The sequence below is a fragment of the Cherax quadricarinatus genome, chromosome 3 (assembly GCF_038502225.1).
Source record: "Cherax quadricarinatus isolate ZL_2023a chromosome 3, ASM3850222v1, whole genome shotgun sequence".
In the NCBI taxonomy this organism is placed as follows: domain Eukaryota; kingdom Metazoa; phylum Arthropoda; class Malacostraca; order Decapoda; family Parastacidae; genus Cherax; species Cherax quadricarinatus.
Genome location: NC_091294.1, coordinates 42,480,487 through 42,492,627, shown reverse-complemented (window position 1 = coordinate 42,492,627; position 12,141 = coordinate 42,480,487). Strand labels below are relative to the sequence as shown.

Below are 12,141 nucleotides of genomic sequence, written 5' to 3'. Positions count from 1 at the left end.
GGAAGTGAATGGACAGTAGGAGACTGAGGGGAAGTGAATGGTCAGTAGGAGACTGAGGGGAAGTGAATGGACAGTAGGAGACTGAGGGGAAGTGAATGGTCAGTAGGAGACTGAGAGGAAGTGAATGGTCAGTAGGAGACTGAGGGGAAGTGAATGGGCAGTAGGAGACTGAGAGGAAGTGAATGGTCAGTAGGAGACTGAGGGGAAGTGAATGGACAGTAGGAGACTGAGGGGAAGTGAATGGACAGTAGGAGACTGAGGGGAAGTGAATGGGCAGTAGGAGACTGAGGGAAGTGAATGGACAGTAGGAGACTGAGGGGAAGTGAATGGTCAGTAGGAGACTGAGGGGAAGTGAATGGACAGTAGGAGACTGAGGGGAAGTGAATGGGCAGTAGGAGACTGAGGGAAGTGAATGGACAGTAGGAGACTGAGGGGAAGTGAATGGTCAGTAGGAGACTGAGGGGAAGTGAATGGTCAGTAGGAGACTGAGGGGAAGTGAATGGTCAGTAGGAGACTGAGGGGAAGTGAATGGTCAGTAGGAGACTGAGGGGAAGTGAATGGTCAGTAGGAGACTGAGGGGAAGTGAATGGACAGTAGGAGACTGAGGGGAAGTGAATGGTCAGTAGGAGACTGAGGGGAAGTGAATGGTCAGTAGGAGACTGAGGGGAAGTGAATGGTCAGTAGGAGACTGAGGGGAAGTGAATGGTCAGTAGGAGACTGAGGGGAAGTGAATGGTCAGTAGGAGACTGAGGGGAAGTGAATGGTCAGTAGGAGACTGAGGGGAAGTGAATGGTCAGTAGGAGACTGAGGGGAAGTGAATGGACAGTAGGAGACTGAGGGAAGTGAATGGACAGTAGGAGACTGAGGGGAAGTGAATGGACAGTAGGAGACTGAGGGAAGTGAATGGACAGTAGGAGACTGAGGGAAGTGAATGGACAGTAGGAGACTGAGGGGAAGTGAATGGACAGTAGGAGACTGAGGGAAGTGAATGGACAGTAGGAGACTGAGGGGAAGTGAATGGACAGTAGGAGACTGAGGGAAGTGAATGGACAGTAGGAGACTGAGGGGAAGTGAATGGGCAGTAGGAGACTGAGGGAAGTGAATGGACAGTAGGAGACTGAGGGGAAGTGAATGGACAGTAGGAGACTGAGGGGAAGTGAATGGGCAGTAGGAGACTGAGGGAAGTGAATGGACAGTAGGAGACTGAGGGAAGTGAATGGACAGTAGGAGACTGAGGGGAAGTGAATGGTCAGTAGGAGACTGAGGGAAGTGAATGGTCAGTAGGAGACTGAGGGGAAGTGAATGGACAGTAGGAGACTGAGGGGAAGTGAATGGACAGTAGGAGACTGAGGGGAAGTGAATGGTCAGTAGGAGACTGAGGGAAGTGAATGGACAGTAGGAGACTGAGGGAAGTGAATGGACAGTAGGAGACTGAGGGAAGTGAATGGGCAGTAGGAGACTGAGGGGAAGTGAATGGTCAGTAGGAGACTGAGGGAAGTGAATGGACAGTAGGAGACTGAGGGGAAGTGAATGGTCAGTAGGAGACTGAGGGGAAGTGAATGGTCAGTAGGAGACTGAGGGGAAGTGAATGGTCAGTAGGAGACTGAGGGGAAGTGAATGGACAGTAGGAGACTGAGGGAAGTGAATGGACAGTAGGAGACTGAGGGGAAGTGAATGGACAGTAGGAGACTGAGGGAAGTGAATGGACAGTAGGAGACTGAGGGGAAGTGAATGGGCAGTAGGAGACTGAGGGAAGTGAATGGACAGTAGGAGACTGAGGGGAAGTGAATGGACAGTAGGAGACTGAGGGGAAGTGAATGGGCAGTAGGAGACTGAGGGAAGTGAATGGACAGTAGGAGACTGAGGGAAGTGAATGGACAGTAGGAGACTGAGGGGAAGTGAATGGTCAGTAGGAGACTGAGGGAAGTGAATGGTCAGTAGGAGACTGAGGGGAAGTGAATGGACAGTAGGAGACTGAGGGGAAGTGAATGGACAGTAGGAGACTGAGGGGAAGTGAATGGTCAGTAGGAGACTGAGGGAAGTGAATGGACAGTAGGAGACTGAGGGAAGTGAATGGACAGTAGGAGACTGAGGGAAGTGAATGGTCAGTAGGAGACTGAGGGAAGTGAATGGACAGTAGGAGACTGAGGGGAAGTGAATGGTCAGTAGGAGACTGAGGGGAAGTGAATGGGCAGTAGGAGACTGAGGGGAAGTGAATGGTCAGTAGGAGACTGAGGGAAGTGAATGGACAGTAGGAGACTGAGGGGAAGTGAATGGACAGTAGGAGACTGAGGGGAAGTGAATGGACAGTAGGAGACTGAGGGAAGTGAATGGTCAGTAGGAGACTGAGGGAAGTGAATGGACAGTAGGAGACTGAGGGAAGTGAATGGTCAGTAGGAGACTGAGGGAAGTGAATGGACAGTAGGAGACTGAGGGGAAGTGAATGGTCAGTAGGAGACTGAGGGGAAGTGAATGGGCAGTAGGAGACTGAGGGGAAGTGAATGGTCAGTAGGAGACTGAGGGAAGTGAATGGACAGTAGGAGACTGAGGGGAAGTGAATGGTCAGTAGGAGACTGAGGGGAAGTGAATGGTCAGTAGGAGACTGAGGGGAAGTGAATGGTCAGTAGGAGACTGAGGGGAAGTGAATGGACAGTAGGAGACTGAGGGAAGTGAATGGACAGTAGGAGACTGAGGGGAAGTGAATGGACAGTAGGAGACTGAGGGAAGTGAATGGACAGTAGGAGACTGAGGGGAAGTGAATGGACAGTAGGAGACTGAGGGGAAGTGAATGGACAGTAGGAGACTGAGGGGAAGTGAATGGACAGTAGGAGACTGAGGGGAAGTGAATGGTCAGTAGGAGACTGAGGGGAAGTGAATGGTCAGTAGGAGACTGAGGGGAAGTGAATGGTCAGTAGGAGACTGAGGGGAAGTGAATGGACAGTAGGAGACTGAGGGAAGTGAATGGAAGTAGGAGACTGAGGGGAAGTGAATGGACAGTAGGAGACTGAGGGAAGTGAATGGACAGTAGGAGACTGAGGGGAAGTGAATGGACAGTAGGAGACTGAGGGGAAGTGAATGGTCAGTAGGAGACTGAGGGGAAGTGAATGGACAGTAGGAGACTGAGGGGAAGTGAATGGTCAGTAGGAGACTGAGGGGAAGTGAATGGTCAGTAGGAGACTGAGGGGAAGTGAATGGAAGTAGGAGACTGAGGGGAAGTGAATGGACAGTAGGAGACTGAGGGGAAGTGAATGGAAGTAGGAGACTGAGGGGAAGTGAATGGACAGTAGGAGACTGAGGGAAGTGAATGGACAGTAGGAGACTGAGGGGAAGTGAATGGACAGTAGGAGACTGAGGGGAAGTGAATGGTCAGTAGGAGACTGAGGGGAAGTGAATGGTCAGTAGGAGACTGAGGGGAAGTGAGGAAGAGGAGACTGAGGGGAAGTGAATGGTAGGAGACTGAGGGGAAGTGAATGGAGTACTGAGGGGAAGTGAATGGTAGGAGACAGGGAAGTAGGACAGTAGGAGACTGAGGGGAAGTGAATGGTCTGAGGGAAGTAGGACAGTAGGAGACTGAGGGGAAGTGAATGGACAGTAGGAGACTGAGGGGAAGTGAATGGACAGTAGGAGACTGAGGGGAAGTGAATGGACAGTAGGAGACTGAGGGGAAGTGAATGGACAGTAGGAGACTGAGGGGAAGTGAATGGACAGTAGGAGACTGAGGGGAAGTGAATGGACAGTAGGAGACTGAGGGGAAGTGAATGGACAGTAGGAGACTGAGGGGAAGTGAATGGTCAGTAGGAGACTGAGGGGAAGTGAATGGACAGTAGGAGACTGAGGGGAAGTGAATGGACAGTAGGAGACTGAGGGGAAGTGAATGGAAGTAGGAGACTGAGGGGAAGTGAATGGACAGTAGGAGACTGAGGGAAGTGAATGGACAGTAGGAGACTGAGGGGAAGTGAATGGTCAGTAGGAGACTGAGGGGAAGTGAATGGTCAGTAGGAGACTGAGGGGAAGTGAATGGACAGTAGGAAACTGAGGGGAAGTGAATGGACAGTAGGAGACTGAGGGGAAGTGAGGGGATGGTAGGAAAATGAAGGAAAGGAAGAGGAAAATGGAGTGGAGGGTGAGGAGGAGGATGAAGAAGAGGAAGAGGAGGCAGAGGAGGCAGAAGAGGAAACAAGAGGAATAAGAAGATGTAGGAGAGAAAAAAGAGGAATAAAAGGAGGAAGAAAAGAAAGAGGAGAAGAAAATGGAAGAGAAGAAGGAGGAAGAGGAGAAAGAGGAAGAGGAGAAAGGGGAGGAAGAGAAGGGTAAATAAACGTTTTTCCACTATCAGAAAAGGGTATATCATAACCAGTCTTAATAACCTCTAATAAGTCTTAGTTATGACACTAGAAACTAGTAATTATAATGATTTATGAGAAGATGAAAAGGGGAGAAGAGAAAGGGAGAAAGAGAGAGAGAGAGAGAGAGAGAGAGAGAGAGAGGGAGAGAGAGGGAGAGAGAGAGAGAGACAGAGAGAGACAGAGAGAGAGAGAGAGAGAGACAGAGACAGAGACAGAGAGACAGAGAGAGACAGAGAGAGAGAGAGAGGGAGGGAGGGAGGGAGGATGTTGGCACCTGGAGAAGAAGTTCATATCCTTGGGGTGAAATTTGACTCCAAACTAACCATGAAGAACCATGTTGTAAATCTTGCAAACAAGGCACCCAGGAAGCTTACAGCACTTCGCCGTATCTCGCATCTGCTTGACAGTAGGGGTTGCAAGATCCTGTACGAGGCACAAGTACGCTCACACCTTGAGTATGCTCCACTTTCTTGGTTTGCCTGCCCCCCCCCCCCTCTCATCTGCGACTGCTTGACAGAGTAGAGAACAGAGCAAGACGTCTCATCTCTCGCCTGGACCCATCCTGGATAGATCTGTCATTTCAGCAGAGCCTTCAACATAGGAGGGATGTGGGTGGCCTTACTGTTATGTACAAGGCCAATATTGTCAAAATACCACACTTGGATCCACTTCGAGGACAGCGTGAAATAAGCTTTTATGCCACAAGACGGGCAGAAAGCAGCAACTTCACTCTGGCTGTACCCTTCTCCAGAACATCACTCCATCTGAGATCATACATACCCAGGATGACTCGAGTATGGAACACATTCGTACAGCATAATGATGTCAACGAGATAAAGTCAGTTGATCAAATGAAAATGCTGGCCCACAGATGGCTCCAACTTCATCCTGTTCCCTACTTGTATGTCTCATAACAATAAAAATGCTTTCAAATGAGCTGATGTAGGTAACAGCTCTTAGCTTGCCAATAAAGTTAGGAATCCTTAACCTGTAAATAGCTGTCAATAAAGCTAGGGATCCTTAACCTTGTCAAAACCTGTGTAAAGAGAGAGAGAGAGAGAGAGAGAGAGAGAGAGAGAGAGAGAGAGAGAGAGAGAGAGAGAGAGAGAGAGAGAGTGAGGCTAATTTTGTTATGGTGCAGGAGACAGTGGAGAGGTAGTTAAGAGGTTCACTCACTTAGCATTAATCTATATACTCCTCTCTCTCTCTCTCTCTCTCTCTCTCTCTCTCTCTATCTGTCTGTCTGTATATATATATATATATATATATATATATATATATATATATATATATATATATATATATATATATATATATATTCAGAAGATATACATCCCTGTGTGTATATATACATTATGTAAAGTACACACTTCTCGTCCGTGGGAGAGAAAAGGGCACTAAGCCCTTTTTTTCTTCTTAATAATTCTCGTCTAATTTACCCAACTTCACTAATTGGTCAATCCGTCAAAACAAAATTTCGAGATACAAAACTCTATACATTCAATTTTTATATTGGGTTCAATTCGTGGCTTCCAGAGACGCCGTTCGTGTCTAAAAGTTATTTTTTTTAATTATTTTCATTATATATTTTTAAAACTTTTAGGTAAATACTCTGAGAGTTCTTTTAAAGTTCCTAAATATAGTGAGGTGTTTGACTTCTTGTGAATTGTACCACCAGAGGTGGTAACAGTGGTGGTAACAGTGGTGGTAACAGTGGTGGTAACAGTGGTGGTAACAGTGGTGGTAACAGTGGTGGTAACAGTGGGGGTAACAGTGGTGGTAACAGTGGTGGTAACACTTGTGGTAACAGTGGTGGTAACAGTGGTGGTAACAGTGGTGGTAACAGTGGTGGTAACAGTGGTGGTAACAGTGGTGGTAACAGTGGTGGTAACAGTGGGGGTAACAGTGGTGGTAACAGTGGTGGTAACAGTGGTGGTAACAGTGGTGGTAACAGTGGTGGTAACAGTGGTGGTAACAGTGGTGGTAACAGTGGTGGTAACAGTGGTGGTAACAGTGGGGGTAACACTTGTGGTAACAGTGGTGGTAACAGTGGGGGTAACACCTGTGGTAACAGTGGGGGTAACACCTGTGATAACAGTGGTGTAACAGTGGGGGTAACACCTGTGGTAACAGTGATGGTAACAGTGGGGGTAACACCTGTGGTAACAATGGTGGTAACAGTGGTGGTAACAGTGGGGGTAACAGTGGTGGTAAGAGTGGTGGTAACAGTGGTGGTAACAGTAGTGGTATGGTGGTAAGAGTGGTGGTGTGGTGGTAACAGTGGGGGTAACAGTGGTGGTAACAGTGGTGGTAACAGTGGTGGTAACAGTGGTGGTAACAGTGGTGGTAACAGTGGTGGTAACAGTGGTGGTAACAGTGGTGGTAACAGTGGTGGTAACACTTGTGGTAACAGTGGTGGTAACAGTGGTGGTAACACTTGTGGTAACAGTGGTGGTAACAGTGGGGGTAACACTTGTGGTAACAGTGGTGGTAACAGTGGGGGTAACACTTGTGGTAACAGTGGTGGTAACAGTGGTGGTAACAGTGGGGGTAACAGTGGTGGTAACAGTGGTGGTAACAGTGGTGGTAACAGTGGTGGTAACACTTGTGGTAACAGTGGTGGTAACAGTGGGGGTAACACTTGTGGTAACAGTGGTGGTAACAGTGGGGGTAACACTTGTGGTAACAGTGGTGGTAACAGTGGGGGTAACAGTGGTGGTAACAGTGGGGGTAACACTTGTGGTAACAGTGGTGGTAACAGTGGTGGTAACAGTGGTGGTAACAGTGGGGGTAACACTTGTGGTAACAGTGGTGGTAACAGTGGTGGTAACAGTGGTGGTAACAGTGGGGGTAACACTTGTGGTAACAGTGGTGGTAACAGTGGGGGTAACACTTGTGGTAACAGTGGTGGTAACAGTGGTGGTAACAGTGGTGGTAACAGTGGTGGTAACACTTGTGGTAACAGTGGTGGTAACAGTGGGGGTAACACTTGTGGTAACAGTGGTGGTAACAGTGGGGGTAACACTTGTGGTAACAGTGGTGGTAACAGTGGGGGTAACACTTGTGGTAACAGTGGTGGTAACAGTGGGGGTAACACCTGTGGTAACAGTGGGGGTAACACCTGTGATAACAGTGGTGTAACAGTGGGGGTAACACCTGTGGTAACAGTGATGGTAACAGTGGGGGTAACACCTGTGGTAACAATGGTGGTAACAGTGGTGGTAAGAGTGGTGGTGGTAAGAGTGGTGGTGGTAAGAGCGTTGGTGGTAAGAGTGGTGGTGGTAGAGTGTTGGTGGTAAGAGTGGTGGTGGTAAGAATGCTGGTGGTAAGAGTGGTGGTGGTAAGAATGGTGGTGGTAAGAGTGGTGGTGGTAAGAGTGTTGGTGGTAAGAGTGTTGGTGGTAAGAGGGGTGGTGGTAAGAATGGTGGTGGTAAGAGTGGTTGTGGTAAGAGTGGTGGTGGTAAGAGTGGTGGAGGTTACATTGGTGGTGGTAACAGTGGTTGTGATTACAGTGGTGGTGGTAACAGTGGTGGTGGTAACATTGGTGGTGGTAACAGTGGTGGTGGTAACAGTGGTGGTGGTAACAGTGGGGTAACAGTGGTGGTGGTAACAGTGGTGGTGGTAACAGTGGTGGTGGTAACAGTGGTGGTGGTAACAGTGGTGGTGGTAGCAGTAGTGGTGGTAACATTGGTGGTGGTAACAGTGGTGGTGGTAGCAGTAGTGGTGGTAACAGTGGTGGTGGTAACAGTGGTGGTGGTAGCAGTAGTGGTGGTAACAGTGGTGGTGGTAACAGGGGGGTAACACCTGTGGTAACAATGGTTGTGGTAACAGTGGTAGTGGTGGTAACAATGGTGGTAGCAACAGTGGGGTAACACCTGTGGTTACAGTGGTGGTGGTAACAGTGGTGGTGGTAACAGTGGTGGGGGTAACAGTGGGGTAACACCCGTGGTAACAGTGGTGGTGGTAACAGTGGTGGTGGTGGTAACAGTGTTGGTGGTGGTAACAGTGGTGGTGGTAACAGTAGTGGTGGTAACAGTGGTGGTACCACGGTAACAGTAGTGGTAGTAACAGATGTGGTGGTAACAGGGGGGTAGCACCTGTGGTAACAATGGTTGTGGTAACAGTGGTTATGGTGATAACAGTGGTGGTGAAAACAGTAGTGATGGTAACAGTAGTGGTGGTAGCAGTAGTGGTGGTAACAGTGGTGGTGGTAACATTAGTGGTGGTAACAGTGGTGGTGGTAACAGTGGGAGTAACACCTGTGGTAACAATGGTTGTGGTAACAGTGGTGGTGGTAACATTAGTGGTGGTAACAGTGGTGGTGGTAACAGTGGGAGTAACACCTGTGGTAACAATGGTTGTGGTAACAGTGGTGGTGGTGGTGGTGGTAACAGTGTTGGTGGTGGTAACAGTGGTGGTGGTAACAGTGTTGGTGGTGGTAACAGTGGTGGCGGTAACAGTAGTGGTGGTAACAGTGGTGGTGGTAACAGATGGGGGTAAAACCTGTGGTAACTATGGTTGTGGTAACAGTGGTGATGGTGATAACAGTGGTGGTGGTAACAGTAGTGGTGGTAACAGTGGTGGTGGTAACAGTAGTGGTGGTAACAGTGGTGGTGGTAACAGTGGGAGTAACACCTGTGGTAACAATGGTTGTGGTAACATTGGTGGTGGTGGTAACAGTGGTGGTGGTAACAGTAGTGGTGGTAACAGTGGTGGTGGTAACAGTGGGAGTAACACCTGTGGTAACAATGGTTGTGGTAACAGTGGTGGTGGTGGTAACAGTGGGAGTAACACCTGTGGTAACAATGGTTGTGGTAACAGTGGTGGTGGTGGTAACAGTGGGAGTAACACCTGTGGTAACAATGGTTGTGGTAACATTGGTGGTGGTGGTAACAGTGGTGGTGGTAACAGTGGGAGTAACACCTGTGGTAACAATGGTTGTGGTAACAGTGGTGGTGGTGGTAACAGTGGGAGTAACACCTGTGGTAACAATGGTTGTGGTAACAGTGGTGGTGGTGGTAACAGTGGTGGTGGTAACAGTAGTGGTGGTAACAGTGGTGGTGGTGGTAACAGTGGGAGTAACACCTGTGGTAACAATGGTTGTGGTAACAGTGGTGGTGGTGGTAACAGTGGTGGTGGTAACAGTAGTGGTGGTAACAGTGGTGGTGGTAACAGTAGTGGTGGTAACAGTGGTGGTGGTAACAGTAGTGGTGGTAACAGTAGTGGTGGTAACAGTGGTGGTGGTGGTAACAGTGGTGGTGGTGGTAACAGTGATATCACAGGATAAAAACAGCCACGTAAAATCGACTTACCTATTCCCGAAAAGTGATCATCTCGCACTCTTCATTCAGAGTCTGGTAGTACTGGACGAGGCTCGATCCTCCGTCCCCTGACGCACATCTGAACTTTACCCGTGACCTCTGCAGAAAGTTGTGCTCCCTTCTTCCCTTCTCGGCTGACTGGTGGATCAGCCTGACTGTTTGTCCCAGCACCCTGTAGGCAGCACCCTGCGGCCTACGCATTCGTCAATATTTTGACACATCTACACACCCACTAGTATTTTCCCTCCATTTACCTGCAAGAAAAAAATATACATTAGAAAATGTATATAGTAAATTACATAATACATTCAGTGTATATACACGAACAAGTTGTACACCTATAAGCAAACAATATATATATATATATATATATATATATATATATATATATATATATATATATATATATATATATATATATATATATATATATATATATATATATATATATATATATATATATATATATATATATATATATATATATATTATATATATATATATATATATATATATATATATATATATATATATATATATATATATATATATATATATATATATATATATATATATATATATATATATATATATATATATATATATATATATATATATATATATATATTATATATATATATATATATATATATATATATATATTATATATATATATATTATATATATATATATATATATATATATATATATATATATATATATATATATATATATATATATAATATATATATATATATATATTTTATTTTTTATTTTTTATTTACACACCGGTGATTCTCACCAAGGCAGGGTGGGTCCTGAAAAAGAAAAAGAAAAACTTTCACCATCATTCACTCCATCACTGTCTTGCCAGAAGGGTGCTTTACACTACAGTTTTTAAACTGCAACATTAACACCCTCCTTCCAGAGTGCAGGCACTGTACTTCCCATCTCCAGGACTCAAGTCCGGCCTGCCGGTTTCCTGAATCCCTTCATAAATGTTTACTTTGCTCACACTCCAACAGCACGTCAAGTATTAAAAACCATTTGTCTCCATTCACTCCTATCAAACACGCTCACGCATGCCTGCTGGAAGTCCAAGCCCTCGCACACAAAACCTCCTTTACCCCCTCCCTCCAACCCTTCCTAGGCCGACCCCTACCCCGCCTTCCTTCCACTACAGACTGATACACTCTTGAAGTCATTCTGCTTTGCCCACTTCCATTCTCTACATGTCCGAACCACCTCAACAACCCTTCCTCAGCCCTCTGGACAACAGTTTTGGTAATCCCACACCTCCTCCTAACTTCCAAACTACGAATTCTCTGCATTATATTCACACCACACATTGCCCTCAGACATGACATCTCCACTGCCTCCAGCCTTCTCCTGCTGCAACATTCATCACCCACGCTTCACACCCATATAAGAGCGTTGGTAAAACTATACTCATACATTCCCCTCTTTGCCTCCAAGGACAAAGTTCTTTGTCTCCACAGACTCCTAAGTGCACCACTCACTCTTTTTCCCCTCATCAATTCTATGATTCACCTCATCTTCATAGACCCATCCGCTGACACGTCCACTCCCAAATATCTGAATACGTTCACCTCCTCCATACTCTCTCCCTCCAATCTGATATTCAATCTTTCATCACCTAATCTTTTTGTTATCCTCATAACCTTACTCTTTCCTGTATTCACCTTTAATTTTCTTCTTTTGCACACCCTACCAAATTCATCCACCAATCTCTGCAACTTCTCTTCAGAATCTCCCTAAGAGCACAGTGTCATCAGCAAAGAGCAGCTGTGACAACCCCCTCCCACTTTGTGTGTGATTCTTTATCTTTTAACTCCACGCCTCTTGCCAAGACCCTCGCATTTACTTCTTCTTACAACCCCATCTATAAATATATTAAACAACCACGGTGACATCACACATCCTTGTCTAAGGCCTACTTTTACTGGGAAAAATTTCCTCTTTCCTACATACTCTAACTTGAGCCTCACTATCCTCGTAAAAACCTCTTCACTGCTTTCAGTAACCTACCTCCTACACCATACACTTGCAACATCTGCCACATTGCCCCCTATCCACCCCTGTCATACGCCTTTTCCAAATCCATAAATGCCACAAAGACCTCTTTAGCCTTATCTAAATACTGTTCACTTATATGTTTCACTGTAAACACCTGGTCCACACACCCCCTACCTTTCCTAAAGCCTCCTTGTTCATCTGCTATCCTATTCTCCGTCTTACTCTTAATTCTTTCCAATTATAACTCTACCATACACTTTACCAGGTACACTCAACAGACTTATCCCCTATAATTTTTGCACTCTCTTTTTCCCTTTGCCTTTATACAAAGGAACTATGCATGCCTCTGCCAATCCCTAGGTACCTTACCCTCTTCCATACATTTATTAAAACAATTGCACCAACCACTCCAAAACTATATTCCCACCTGCTTTTAA

The 12,141-nt window shown here is 46.3% G+C and overlaps 1 protein-coding gene across 2 annotated transcripts in view; it reads right to left on the bottom strand.

Moving 5' to 3' along the window:
- Positions 1-12,141, bottom strand: part of LOC128706362 (uncharacterized) — a 351,595-nt gene that overhangs the window by 87,089 nt on the left and 252,365 nt on the right. The window contains exon 1 of one of the 2 annotated variants that reach the window (XM_070091523.1): positions 9,659-9,910. The exons of the other annotated variant lie outside the window; for it this stretch is intronic. The gene's annotated coding sequence lies outside the window, so the exon portion shown is untranslated. Of the gene's footprint in view, positions 1-9,658; positions 9,911-12,141 lie in introns of those variants that run through there. 2 annotated transcript variants of the gene reach the window in all.